Below are 14,080 nucleotides of genomic sequence, written 5' to 3'. Positions count from 1 at the left end.
TGTCCACTGCACTGCTACAACATTGATGCAAAACTATTCCCACCCCATTATGGGGAGATATCATTGGCACTAGTATAAAATAAACATTGGGGGCCCCATCCTACCCCGCAAAAGGCCCTGAAAGAGTGCCGTTCTGTGGCATTGGTGTGTGTGTGTGATGAGTTCAAAAGTATTGTCATTAAAATGAAAGAATATCCCGCAATGATTTCTAACAGCTGCCAAGCTTGTTATAGATAAGAACTGGGAAAATTTTAATGTGTGAAGATAAGTAAAGTATGGCATATAGGACAATTAGCCAAGTTAAGTGATGTTATACTGAGAGATGGAATACAAAAAGATTTTTTTAAAAAAATATTAGCAAACAATGCCCTTGACTTTTGGAAGAATGGATATAAGAATATATTGTTGGTAAAATACGACTCTGTTCAGATGAATGCATTCTACATACTACTGTATACAGTGGTACCTTGGTTTGCAACCGTTTTGGATTACAACCGTTTTGGATTACAACCATGTCAAACCCTGAAGTATGTGTCCCTTTTTTTGGATTTGCAACCCATTTTTTTGGATTACAACCAATTTTTTTTTGGGAGGCCCCATTGGCACAAGCACGCCTTGGATTACAACCTGTTTTGGTTTACAACCGGACCTCCAGAACGGATTATGGTTGTAAACCAAGGTATCACTGTATTTGTGTAGTTTTGACAGTCTGATATTGTAGTTTAATGTGTTTTTGGAAAGAGTGAGAAAAAGTTTGCTCTAGACCATGGAAGGATGTAGTTAATCACTAAAACTACACATTTACTACAGTGACTTACATAACAGATATTAAAGTCGTGAAGCAAAATGTTTCTCTTTAGCCTTCTTTAGCTGCCAAAATGTTTTGCTTTAGGAAGCTCCTGACTTGAAGGTCCTTTGGTAGCAGTGCTACAGGGACTGGGACTCTATAAATGAAATCCTTGGATTTTCTGAGTCAACATACTGTATAGGCTTGGACTGCAAAGAACCTTAGTGGCACAAGTTGTGCCACAATGAACGCCAGCACAGATTTCCTGGCTGAAGTGATAGCAATGAGGTTCCATCAGCAAACACCTTCATAACTCTGGCTGGATTTGTGTTGTTTTAAAAAAACTGTAAAGTTTCACCATATCTTGCTTTCCTAAGAGGTATTGTTATCAAAACAGCTATATACTTATGAATGTTTCATTAGGGTTCTATGTATTTATAGCACTTTACTTAGCAAAGAGTGACGGTACCAGCTATCTGAAAACAAATATCACACACAAACACAGCTTAAGTAGAACAACCCGCAGCAACAAAACCGGGGCAACAGCCTGTCAAAATGCTTCTATTCCTAGATGATGGGATGGATATTGGTTAGCGAACTGAAATATAAAGGGGTAAGAAATGAGCACTGCTGTTAAATATTTATGTGGACACCCACAGAAAACACGTTTTGTGATCCCTTCTCTTTCCTCTACAAGGGCTTTTTTGTGAACAGAGGCATAAGAAGACTTCAAAGTGGTTCCGTGGGCTCAGATGAATGGCTGTCAACATCGTGGACAGGTGACGCCAGCTTCAAAGCCTCAAGTCCCTTTCAAGAGGTAGGCAGTGAATTAGCTGCCTGTGTTGGTTTTGCAATGGATGAACTGAACGGTTGTGTCCCCAGGGCTGTCCTGTGCTACAAGTCACTCTGTGTTTTAAGGAGCAGTGTTCACCTGAGAAAAACCGAACTTCTTATTTAGTGACTTTTCATCCTCTCAAAACTGCTTGTCTCGGAACTAAGCCACATTGAGCTAGTTCACAAAACATGCTAAACCAAACCTTGACTTGGGGAGACAGTGCAAACCAACCACAAACTGTAGTGGTTAGTGGGGCGAACACTTAACCACCAATCCCAGCCAGTGGCATAGTAAGGGGGGGTGCCAGAAGGGGCCATGGTGCTGGGCATGGATTTTGGAGGGGGTGCGAAGCAGGCCTGTCCCAGTGCTCCTCTCCCAGCATTGGAGGAACCAATGTTTGTGGAAATGTCCATGGGTCGGGTTGTGCTGGGGGTGCTGGCATGGGGACACTTGCTTCAGACCCAAGTGCTGTCAACTGGCTGGGCTCCAGGTGGCAGCACCCTGCCTGGATCCCAGCCTTGCAAGGCTGCTAGGGGGATCCGTTGTGGGGACATGGCAGGCCATGCACCTGAGGGGCGTGTGGCTATTGCACCCTTCTTGACCCACCCTCCCAAGCCTTGGGGACACGGCAACCAGGCACCCTTCAATGCCATTTTGACTTTTCTGAGTTTGTTTTTCCAAAGTAAAGTTTGGTTCACCACATTTCCACATCAGTTTGTGACTTTAAAACCCCCACAAAAAAACTCATGGAAATTTGTCTGTATTTTAGCACACATTGCAAAGAATTTCCCCTAATACAATGTATTTCGATATTTTCACCAATATATTAATGTTTAGGCACATTTTCTCAGCATATATGCTTTCTTGTACACTTTTGGCGGGGGGTGGAGAATTGCACTGCAGGTTTTGGGAAAGTATGACTTCTGAAGGTTAAATCTGTTTGTATATTGTTTTGGAAACTGCAAATGACAGAGGTTCTCATTACAATGCAAACGACACTAAATTTCTCCCTTATTCCTAGTGCACCCTTGGAACTTATCACTGCTTGGAAGCACGGGTTGAGTGTAAGCATATAAATGAACCTCAAGATGCAAAAAGGCTGGAAGTCGCCAACCCTAAACTAAACAACTGGCTATTTCACCACAGCCTTTTACTTCTTTGGTTTTGTTTCGCAGAGTGTGAAAGTGCCAGTGGGAGTGTCATTGGGGAGGGAGCAGTCTGATGCTTTTGTGCCCCAGTTGGGAATCAAAGAGAAAATCTCTCAGGCTTCAGCTGCTTAAGAAGGCTTGACCTCTCTCTTCAAGACATTCACTGCATTGTCTCTCTCCACCCCCACTTTTTTCCTTTTTCTTTTCGGGAACACACAAGGAGAAACAGAATAAGCAGAGTGGATGCAACAAAGCGAGGACAATGAGCAGAGCAAAACATACTCAATAAAGGAGGTGCAGTCTGAGGAGACCTCAAACAAACCTCCTGGCTTTTATTCTCCTTACTACAGTTCAGTTGTTCTTAAGCAGGTTGCAGTTTTTATATGGACAGCAGCCAGTGTTTCTGGGACCCTTTACTATTGAGTCAAGCTGATACAAAACATATTAAAGCAGTCATCTTTCTTGTTTCCCTGTTTGGCTAGCAGAGTGCTTTGTGGCTTTTAATACTTCCTCTACCAAGTTGCTGCTAACTGCATTTATCTACACCCAGTGCTTTTTTTTCTGGGGGGACGCAGGGGTACGTATACCCCTAAACATTTTGTGAATCTAAGTTTGGCCTCATTGAGGGGCAGTATTTCAATATGAGTAGGAAAATGAGAGTACCCCTAAACATTTTTTAAGAGAAAAAGCACTGTCTCACCACTAAAAAAAAAAGGGGACACATATTTGCATAGAATCTACTAATTTATATAGAGAATTGCAAATTTAGAAATAAATAGTTGATGCCCCAATTAGTCATACTCAGAGTTGACTGAAATCAATTAACTTAAGAGGAAGAAGAAGAGGTTGGATTTGATATCCTGCTTTAGCACTACCCGAAGGAGTCTCAAAGTGGCTAACATTCTCCTTTCCCTTCCTCCCCCACAACAAACACTCTGTGAGGTGAGTGGGGCTGAGAGACTTCAGAGAAATGTGACTAGCCCAAGGTCACCCAGCAGCTGCATGTGGAGGAGCAGAGACACGAACCCGGTTCCCCAGATTACGAGTCTACCACTCTTAACCACTACACCACACTGACAAGCCTGTTAATTTTGAGTATAACAATTGCATTTCAACCAATTACTCTAATGTAAACAATTCTTATCTCTTATTAATTTATAGAACACCTATATGCCAAAATAACTTCTAAGCTGTTTAGAACTATTTGACCAATAATAAAAATGCACAATAGCATTCCATTGGGGCATTAAAACATTCTCAATTAAAATATGCAATAAAACAAAAAGCACAGCAAATAAAAGAATAAAATCAGAAATAGAAAACCATATATCTCACCATGGTGGACAGTAACCAGCTTGTCCAAGTGCCCAGTGCTGATTGATCACTTCAAAGCCCCTGCTTTCCCTTCTCATGGTTATTTTTAATCAAGGTCTGTCATCTGTAAATAATGGCATATTTATTTATTTCCTTTCCTTTATATGTCACCTTTATTTTCCAAGGACTCAAGGTGGTGTATATGTTTTTTCTTCCTCCCCATTTATTCCTCACAACAACCCTGTGAGGTAGGTTAGGCTAAGAGATGGTTGCTGGCCCAAGGTCACCATCACGGCTGAGTGGGGGTTCAAACCCTGGTCTCCTAGGTCATAGTCCAACACTCTAACCATTACTCCTAGTGCCCTCCAGATGTTGCTGGACTACAAGCCCTATTCCCTCTATTGGCATTGCTGGCTGGAGCTGATGGGAATCAAAGTCACATCAAAGGCTACAGACCTCCCATCCTAGCCTTAAAGACTTGTATAGGGAGGGGAGCTGCTACTGCAATCCACCATATGCATGTTGGTATATGTTAAGTTGTGGGTTGACATAGCAGACAACACAGCGATTTCTCCAAAGCAGCTCTTTATTTTGTAAGCTGGAACAGAACTAAACTGAGGAGCTCAGTCAGCCTGCTTATATAGAGCTACAGAACAATTGTAACTGTTGCAACGTTCTAAAACTATCCAATCACTGAACGTCACTTTTCGATCCTTCATTTGCATACAAAACTATCCAATCACTGAACGTCACTTTTCGATCCTTCATTTGCATAACTATCTACAGTATCCCCCTGCTGGCCCAGGGTGAGAACTTCAGTACATAACAGTATATGTCTGGAGTGGCTCATCATTGGAGCTTTAGGCTTTTGGTGGAGTGACTCCAGTTAGTCAACGGTCATGCTGGCTGGGGTTGAAGGAAGTTGGCATTCCAGCAACCTCTGAAGCACCAGAGGTGAGCCAGCATTTGGACATATGATGCAACATTTGGACATATGATGCAACATTTGGACATATGATGCAAGCACAGTTGGGGGCGGGGAAAGCTTATCTTTTGGTCTTTGAACATTAAGATAAATTGCTCACACTTGTAAAAGCTGAGGACATGCAGCAGTTAGCCAGCTTTCTTTTCCTGCCAGCCACCAGTGTTGGTTACTTAGCATAAAGAGATCCAAGACCTTGCTTTCTCTGTTTAGCATGATCGTTGACAGTGCCTCTCAAAAGCCTCCATCTTTTTAAATTCTAAATCCCTCTCTGATTTCTTATTGTTAGGGGATTAATGGGAATAAAAGGCAAGCTCCACCTTTTCAATGCATTGGTATTGGCTCAGAATAGGAAGGGCAAGAGAAAAGGGGAGGGGAATCAGGATTTCAGTTTGCTTCTATTTCTCTTTTCTAAATTCTGTAGTTAATGGGGTTGGCTTTAGAGTGTGCGAGGCCGGCAAGTTTGAATCTGGTTTTGGGGCACTCCCACCAGAATCTGTTTTGGAGAGGGGGTGGGCAGCAGGCCCCTCCTGAGGTTTTTGTGCAACACTCAGAGGATGCAGATTTCAAATAGTAGGAGAGGCAAACTAGTAGCCCAGCCCTGCTGTGTCCTGTGGATTTGCCTTGCTTATTGCAGAGGTCTGCCTCTTTTCCTCCCTGTCGCTTTAAGGCTCATCATCAGCTTTGTAGCATGAAGGATCCTCCCAGAGGTAGGTATGCCTTTTGACTTTTCAGGATGCTGGTTTTGTAATGGGTGTCCCCTTTAGGGGTACTTTCTTCTCCCAAGAGGCATCATTTGCAGGCAAGGGCACAAGAAGCCTTGGTGATGCAAGAAATTCACCACACCACTGACAGACAGTGTGTACAAAGGACTGTGAGCTGTGGTGGTGGGTGACTTGAGCACCCCTCCAAGCCTTTAACAGCAAAGCTCACATGGCAAGGAGCCCTGGTGGTGCTGGGTGGGGGAGGGGGCCGGTTGCTGTGGCAACGGAGGCCTTTGAAATGGCCTGGGCCTCAAACTTTACTCCACTCAGTTAACTTTCTGTCAGGTTCCCAAACGGGCACAACCAAAAGGTGGTTCTCTCAAAAACTTCTGAAAAACTTTTAGGAAAAGTTAAGAGAATTTCCCTCCAAAACACAACCAACCTCTTCAAGGGATATCACCACAGAGCTGTTAGTAGGCCGAGAGGGTCCTAAAGAGCTGTTTGGCTTTGTTAGTTTACAAGTCATATTTTTTTCAGCCTTCAGCTCAATCTTCCTGCTTAACTAATTAGGGAAGAGGATGGGGGACCATTTTTTCCCTTGCATGTCCCTGCCTTCCTTAGAAGCCATTGGCATTGTGTTTAATCGGCAGGTTTCAAAAATGAAAAGCCCACAAAACCTGCTACGGGGGTGGCCATACTGTGTGTAATGTGTGCAGGAGCGGAAGTGATTTAGAAATGGTTGAATGAGGGGGTGGGATCAGCTGAGGTTGAAACCAGCGGGAAAAGGAAGCTAAGAAGAGTCACAGAGTCATCATGGAAGAGATCTGGCCACTGTCGTTTTTGTGCAATATGTCGTTTGCAAGCAGCCCACTGGTAAGCAAAGCTTGTTCCTTCTAATCCAGTCTCCGTGGACCATTTCCAATCTTGCAAATACTATGCTGGGCTCTGTGCCTGATATACCCGCTTCCGCTCCTAGGCAGGACAATGGCAGAATCTGGGTCCTGCTCAGAATATGTCCTAGGCTTCTCAAACAATGTTTGAGAGAGTGGGACTGTGCATGCTTGCCCTGAATCCCAGCCATCCTGTCCTCTGCTGGCCTTCCTGTCAAATGTACATGGGCATCCTCAGGGCTCCCCCAGTGAACCACACCATGGATTTGTCAGGGCTTGCCCAAGACATTGTTCTGCCTGAGGCAGAAGCAAACCATTTCATGTGTGCAGAAACTGATTGGACTGGTGATTGAATGCTGCTTCGGCAACGGGAAATGAGAAGCATCCATACCAAACGTTTAAAGTACATGACATTTTCCTGAAGAATCTTGGAAGCTGCAGTTTTACCTATGGCAGAGCTATAATTCCCAGCATCCTTAACAAACTGCAGTTCCCGGGATTCTCTGGGGGCAGGGGGAAGCCATGTGTTTTAAATGTGTGTGAAATGTATGGTGTAGCTGTGGCCTAAGTGCCCTTTGGTGCACCTGAGGGCAGCAGGCTAGTATGACAAGCCACACAGCTCTGATCTCTAATGGAAAGGAATGGCTCAGGAGATATGGCTGGGTGGGCTCTTCAGTGCTGCCCCTGGGCATCTGGGGCAATTGCCTCTCTCTGTCTGGGTGACAATGTTGTTCCAAGGATATTGTGTAGTGTTTGCTCCTCTAAGTATTCAAAGCTCTATGCTCCAGTGCGAGCCTGCTATGGGTGATCATGTAGCCAGGTTTTTCTGATAGAGGAAGAAGGGGCGAGGGACAGCCTCTCTACTTGCTGATTTTCCTGGCAGGGCAAAAAAGATTGTGGGGCAGGGTTGCCTGCTAAATTTTATATTACCTCTATTTAGTAATTTGGTATTTTGTTTTAGAAAACGTGCTTGATACCGGAAACAGTTTGGGGTGTGTGTGTTTGAAAAAAAGTTACTGTTATAAGAATTTAGCACAATTTTAGGAAGAACGTAAATCTTGGTATTGTGGATAGGGCCTGACATTTAGGACTTGTGGCTTCTTGAAATGCCATAAGAGCTAGCTGCTTTGCATACTGTTGCCACAAACAAGGATTATGTGGCACATGAGCTGTAGTTATACAGAAACAAGTGGTCACAGATGGGAAGTCCCTCTCTCAAACACTAGCAGATTTCAAGCAGCCACCACAATCATGTGCACTTGTCAGTAGGTCAGAGGTACCAATGCTTCTGAATATCAGTTACTGGAAATGGCAGGAGGGGAGAATGCTCTTATGCTTAGGTCCTGTTTGCTGGTTTCCCACAGGTACATATCTGGTTGGCCCCTATGAGAACAGGATGCTGGACTAGATGAGCCATTGGCCTGATCCAGCAGGCTCTTCTTATGTTCTGAGGTATGGGGTCATAGCTTGGTGGTGGAGCATCTACTTTGCATACAGATGGTCTCAGCTTCAGTCTTCAGGTACGACTGCGGGAGACCCCTGGATGAAGTTCTGGAGAGCTGCTGCTACCCATTGTATACAATGGACCAATGGGCTGACAGCTGATATAAGACAGCTCCCTACGTTCCCATGTAGGAACATAGATTGATTCACTACAAGTGCAATGCTCCTCTGTGAACAAAGAGTTAACTCATGAACCAATTAAGCTCAGACCACAGGAGGCTGTGAGGTGAGGATTCAGTGGGAAACATTAGCAGCCCAAATCCATACACATGTACTTGGGATGGGAGGGATCTCACAGAGTAAACATGGGTTGAATGGAATAGACATTATCTCCCAGTTCCACATTTGCACAACAAACCACGCAAAAGCTTGAGTGACAATTTTTTTGACTACATTATGCTTAGGCTTCTGCCAGTTTATGCCCTTCTGCAGTAGTCTCACGTTCCACCCTGTTGAACCCTGTTTGTTTTATTTTATTTCGACATGTTTATCCTGCCCAATCATCTGTCACCTCTGGGCATCTCACACATGAAAAATATATAATACAAATACAATAATAAAAGTAAAAGAATCATTATATAAAAGCAGCACAAAATTAGCAAAAGCTGTGAGAAAAACATACAATAGCAAAAAATAAAAAAAATCAGTGTAACAGTGCTAATAAATATATACACATAGAATAGTAGAGTTGAAAGGCACCCCAAGGGTCATCTAGACCAACTCCTGCAATATATATATTAAAGGGAAATAGAATAGATCTATGTCCTAAGATATCTTGCATTGTAATGATTCAATGCCCAATGGAAGAGGATAATTTTTAGAAGAAATATATAAAAGTTATTTATATATGAAAAGGCCTAGTGAATGCTTTTAATTTACTTGAACCCTGCTGAGGCCTGTTTGTGTGGCATGCAGGGGGTTAGGCTGCCAAAGGGATGTTTAATTATCATGTCCACAGGCCAGCTAGCCCAAAGCACCTGCTCTTCTGTGCTTTTTACACTACAAAGTAATCAGAACATTGGCGCCTTCCATCTCTGCAAAACAAAAAGCATCCTGAAGCAGTTTTGATGGAAAGCGACACAATCCATTACAAACATCAGTAGCCATAAGGTAAGAAATCTTATTGTGCAATGGGAAACAAATCTTCAACTGATTTTCAGGAAAACAAAATGAGACCTAGTTATATGAAAAAGAGAATGATTCCAGTGTCTCTTTCTGTGTGTCTTTGTTTGTTTGTTTGTTTGTTTGTTTGTTTTAAGAATACAAAGAGGGATTGGTTTTTAATTCTTCAGGTTGTAAGGGGGACCACTAAACCATCACAAGAAAGAGGGCAAAGGAGGGGACAGATTTGCAAAACAACAACAACCAGCTTGTATTTATTTATGTTTGTAGGTACTAATTTAGAAATAATTACTTCAATTTAAATAGAATGCAATACAGAGCTTTCCTGGTGGTTGTGTGCCTGCACAGTCTGCTGTTCAGGTGAAAACTGTTGATTGGGCAACTTCAGACTTGTGGTTCTTTAACTTTATATGGGATTTGGACTGGACAGAGCCCTTCAAACAGAGTACCATCCTCTGTAAAGTGACCATTCTGTGTGAGGGAGGCTTGTTTTCTAGATGAGCCTACCTAATTTACACTTTCGAAATAAGCTGTAAGCTGAAACATAACCATCCTTCAAAACTCACACTTCTCCAGATTTTGCGATGCATTTTTCCAGCTAAGTAATATGTACAAAAAAGCATATACTAAAGTGTGCTGAAAATGCATTATGTAGAGCTGAAAATAACACACAAAAATGCTTCATATTAGGGCATGTTGCTTTGCAAAATTGTTTATATGAGGCAAAATTGAACAGAAAAATGCACATTAGAAGAAATTTGCAGTAAAGTGCTGATGAATATTCATGAGAACTTAAAAAAATGCTAACTGATGTGGTAGTATGGAAAATTAAACTTAAGGTTGGCAAAATGAGAAAGAGAAACTGAGAGAAACCAAAACTGACAGATCTGCTCATTCCCATAGTGGTCCCCTCCCCTCCTTTATTTATGGGGCATTGTTTATCCTGCATCTCTGTAGCAGCAAAGCTCAAGTTTCACAGCTGTGCTTAAGTCTGGGAACCGAGGCAGGATACCTTTGGTAATACAAAAACTATTCTGGTGTTGCACTTTGTTGCCCCTGGATGTTGAGCTTTGTGGTTTGGTCAGAAACATCCCTTTGTTCTTGGTGTCCTTACCCTGCCACCATTGTTTCCCATTCCATAAATAACCAGACATTTTGCGGTTTGGAAAGTGATAGGTAAATGGACTGAAAAGCATAGGGTGAATGAGTGATTAATGCGAAGATGTGTAAACACCTGCAAGCAAATCAAGGTGAATGCAGGATGAATGTTCTTTGCTGAATATATTGGAATGAATGCTCAATAAGTACCAAACATAGTGTAACCACTGCATAAGCATTGTGCAAGCAAATCAGGATGGATGCTGAATAATAAAGGTCCTCTGGAGGGGCCCTGTGTTTGTTGCTCTTTAAGGTTAACCCTTGGTGCCACAGCTGTGTGGCATTCCTTTTCACTGGCAATGTTGCTAACTGTTTTAATAGATTAATCTCCAGCTGATCTCTATAGATTTAATGAACATTACTAATAATCCAAAAGTGCAGTAGCATGGTATTTACATCGTACCATATACAAAGCAAATTGAAAAACTGACCACAGACTGCTATCTTCTGTGCCCAGTATCTGCTTTTTCTCTTGTGCAGCTGTGATGCAGAATCACATGGACTGAGAAAGCCATAGGCAGCATATTCTGGTAAGTGAACACTATGGATTTGTGCTCCTGGTAATACCAAGGCTATTGGTGTCAGGGATACCAATTTGAATAAAATATTATGGGGGTGCAGGTAAGTCCCGCCCCACATAATTAATCACATGATGCAGTCCACACACCCCATTTGAATGGGAATGCCCATCAACTTCGCACAGGCCCAGCCCCCTCAAATATTTTATTCTGGGAGCTGAAGCCCCAACAGCCCATAGGAGTTGGTTCCTTCACAATGTTATCTTCAAAACAGCCGTATCTTTGAAGTAGGTTAGTTTTGAGAGGCAATCAACAGGCATAAATCTTATACTAAGCTACCTTACAGGGAACACCAAGTAAGCTTTGTGGATTTGAACTGAGTACGCCTAGTATAAGGGCACTTCCATTCAACCTGTTCATTGAGCAGTCATCCTGATTTGTTTGCAGGGAGGTACATGGCTGTTGTGTCAAAACAAGTGTTATCCCCAGGTTGCAAGAAGAACATTATTGGTGCAAGTGGTTAGCCTCCCCTAGGGTGCCAAATAGCCCGACACTAGCTCTAAGCTACTGACTTGTCCACTCATTCACCTGATCCTTCATTTTGCTGTTTGCTCACTCAAGGTAGCACCACGGGTGCCTTTGGGAGGACAAGAAGCAACAGAAAACAACCCCTCTGGACATGATGGGTGTCATTTTACTACACACAGAGGAAACTACAAACCTATCTGTGGAGAAATGCTGTGTATAGGGCTGTCTAAATTTCATGCTTTGAAAAAGATTTTCATGGCCTCTGTTGATGTCAGAGTGTAACTGTCAAAGTTTGAGGCCTTGTGCTGTTTCTATGTTGCAGGCCTAGCTACTTGCCTTGGTGGTAGAAAGCAGAGACAGACAGACAGACAAATGGTCACGCCTAATATTTATATCCCGCACTTCCCAGTAAATTTTCCCGTCATTTTCTTCACTTCAAAGGGTCTGATCTTTTGGGGGAAGTGGATTTGTTGTGCAAGACCTGTCAATCGGCTATAACTGCACAACCTGAAGTTGTGGCTGAATTCCACTCCAAAATACCAACTGCCCATAGTCCCAAGGTTCTTCCCACCATGCTCCACTCGCAGAATGATGTGTATTCATATTCAGTTATAAACGCCAATCTTGGTGCCCCACTGTGAAATACTTATGCTCCTAGCTGAAGGTTCCAGCTTCTTCTCAAGGTCAAAAATGCCCTTTTATGCCTCAGAATACCAGTTGTGGGGAACTGCAGATGGGCAGAGTGCTGTTGCACTCATGCCCTGCTTGCAGACTTCCTACAAGCATCTGGTGACCAGTGTGAGAACAGGATGCTTGGCTAGATGGGCCAATGGCTTGATCCAGCAACCTCATCTTATGTTCTTACATTACATTGCAAGCTGTAAATAAATTACCAACAATTTCGAAGGAGACGTCCTTTAAGGCTGCAGCCCTAAATACAGTTACGGGAAAGCAAGCATCAGTGGACACAATGGGGTTTACTTCCGACTACACTATTAAAGTTCTGCAGTAATATTGGGAAGTATTTTCCATTAGCTTGGGTTTTACTGTCATGGCTGATCAGTTCACCATTGGGTGCCTCTTTACATCAGTACTTCTTAAGCAAGACAAATATACACAAATGCCTCTTTTAGTGAGCCAGCCATTAAAAGAGGGGATTTTGTTTTGCATCCTTAAAGTCACTTTCTGCTGCACCAGGCTGTAGAGCAGTGTTGTGACACAAGACTTCTGTTCCAAGCTATTAAAAACTTTCTTTCAGTGCTAATTGCTAAATTCTGGCTTTCTGACAGGTTTCTCCCACCGCACCCCAGCTTCAAATGTGTCAATTGTGGATTGTATAGCCCACAATGAGTTTTTTCTTTAAAAAAGCTTCCTGTTTGGAAGAATGAATATCATATTGTTCAGAATTTATCTGCCACACAAACATACATTTTAGTAGTGAATGATTGCCCTCAATATTTGATTATATTTCAAATATAGGTAACCTCAATTGCAGATAAAGATTGGATTTCACAGGGCTTCCCTTTTTTTTTAATCTCACCTGCCATGCACACCTTCAGAAAGATTTTGCATGCTAATTCAAGGGTGGCAAACCTCAGGCCTTGGAGCCAAATGTAGCCTTCCAGGCACCTCTGTCCAGTCCTCGGACTCTCCCAAAGCCCCACCCCTCACTGGTCTCAAAGATGGATTTAGGGGCAGTGTGACCAGTTTCCCTGCACAGGGTGCCAAGCCAAGGGGTTGCCTTCCTGCCTCCATTCCAAAGCCTAGTAAGCTCTTGCTTTGGAAAGGAGGTGTGAGAGTCCTATAGCCAAAACTAAAAGTAATAATAATAATAATAATAATAATTTATTATTTATACCCTGCCCATCTGGCTGGGTTTCCCCAGCCACTCTGGACGGCTTCCAGCAGAATATTAAAATACAATAATTCATCAAATATTAAAAGCTTTCCTAAACAGGGCTGCCTTCAGATGTCTTCTAAAAGTCCAATAGTTGTTTATTTATTTACAAGTAGCAAGGTGAGAAGTGACAAGTTACTAGTGACTAGTAACAAGGGCCCAGTGAGGGATGTAAGATCTCTGTGTTGTGTTCAACAATATGCTTGCTACCATATACCGTACATGCCCTTCCTCCAAACACACCAAATCTGACTCATCATATCAACAGGCATTCCCCTAGTTTATTCAGAACAGATAACATGGTAAATGATGCAGTTGCTACCCAGAGATTCAAAGCAAATATTGGTTCAGCACAAATACATCTCCCTCTTATTTACTTAATCTAGCATATGTTTTGCTCTCCTCCTCCCTTGATTAAACATGCTCTGATTGCCAAGGAAAGGCAAGCTTCCTAGAGCAAATGTGTTAAACCATTTGAATTCTAGTATGCCACCTAATTACTCTATGTGTTACTTACAAGTGTGGCTGTTTAGTCTGGGAGACAGGTGGAGAGTAAATGGGATGTAAGAGATTTAGTAGATTGTTTAGTATATAAATACTGTGATGCTCTCTGCGGTAATGAAAATGGTTTTCTGTTGTGCAAGCAATATTGTTCATCTATATCTTCCTCTGGAGTCTGATCATAGCAATTAGA

General features: G+C 42.6%; 1 long non-coding RNA gene across 1 annotated transcript in view; it reads right to left on the bottom strand.

Annotated features, from left to right (window-relative positions):
* LOC308476573 overlaps positions 1-14,080 on the bottom strand; it is an 86,025-nt gene that overhangs the window by 67,740 nt on the left and 4,205 nt on the right. Inside the window, exon 2 of the long non-coding RNA XR_013985969.1 lies at positions 4,106-4,208. This is a non-coding gene — a long non-coding RNA (uncharacterized lncRNA). The remainder of the gene's footprint in view (positions 1-4,105; positions 4,209-14,080) is intronic.

This window comes from Podarcis pityusensis, assembly GCF_964106645.2.
Source record: "Podarcis pityusensis genome assembly, chromosome: 4".
Classification (NCBI taxonomy): Eukaryota; Metazoa; Chordata; class Lepidosauria; order Squamata; family Lacertidae; genus Podarcis; species Podarcis pityusensis.
This window is presented reverse-complemented; position numbering and strand designations above follow the sequence as displayed.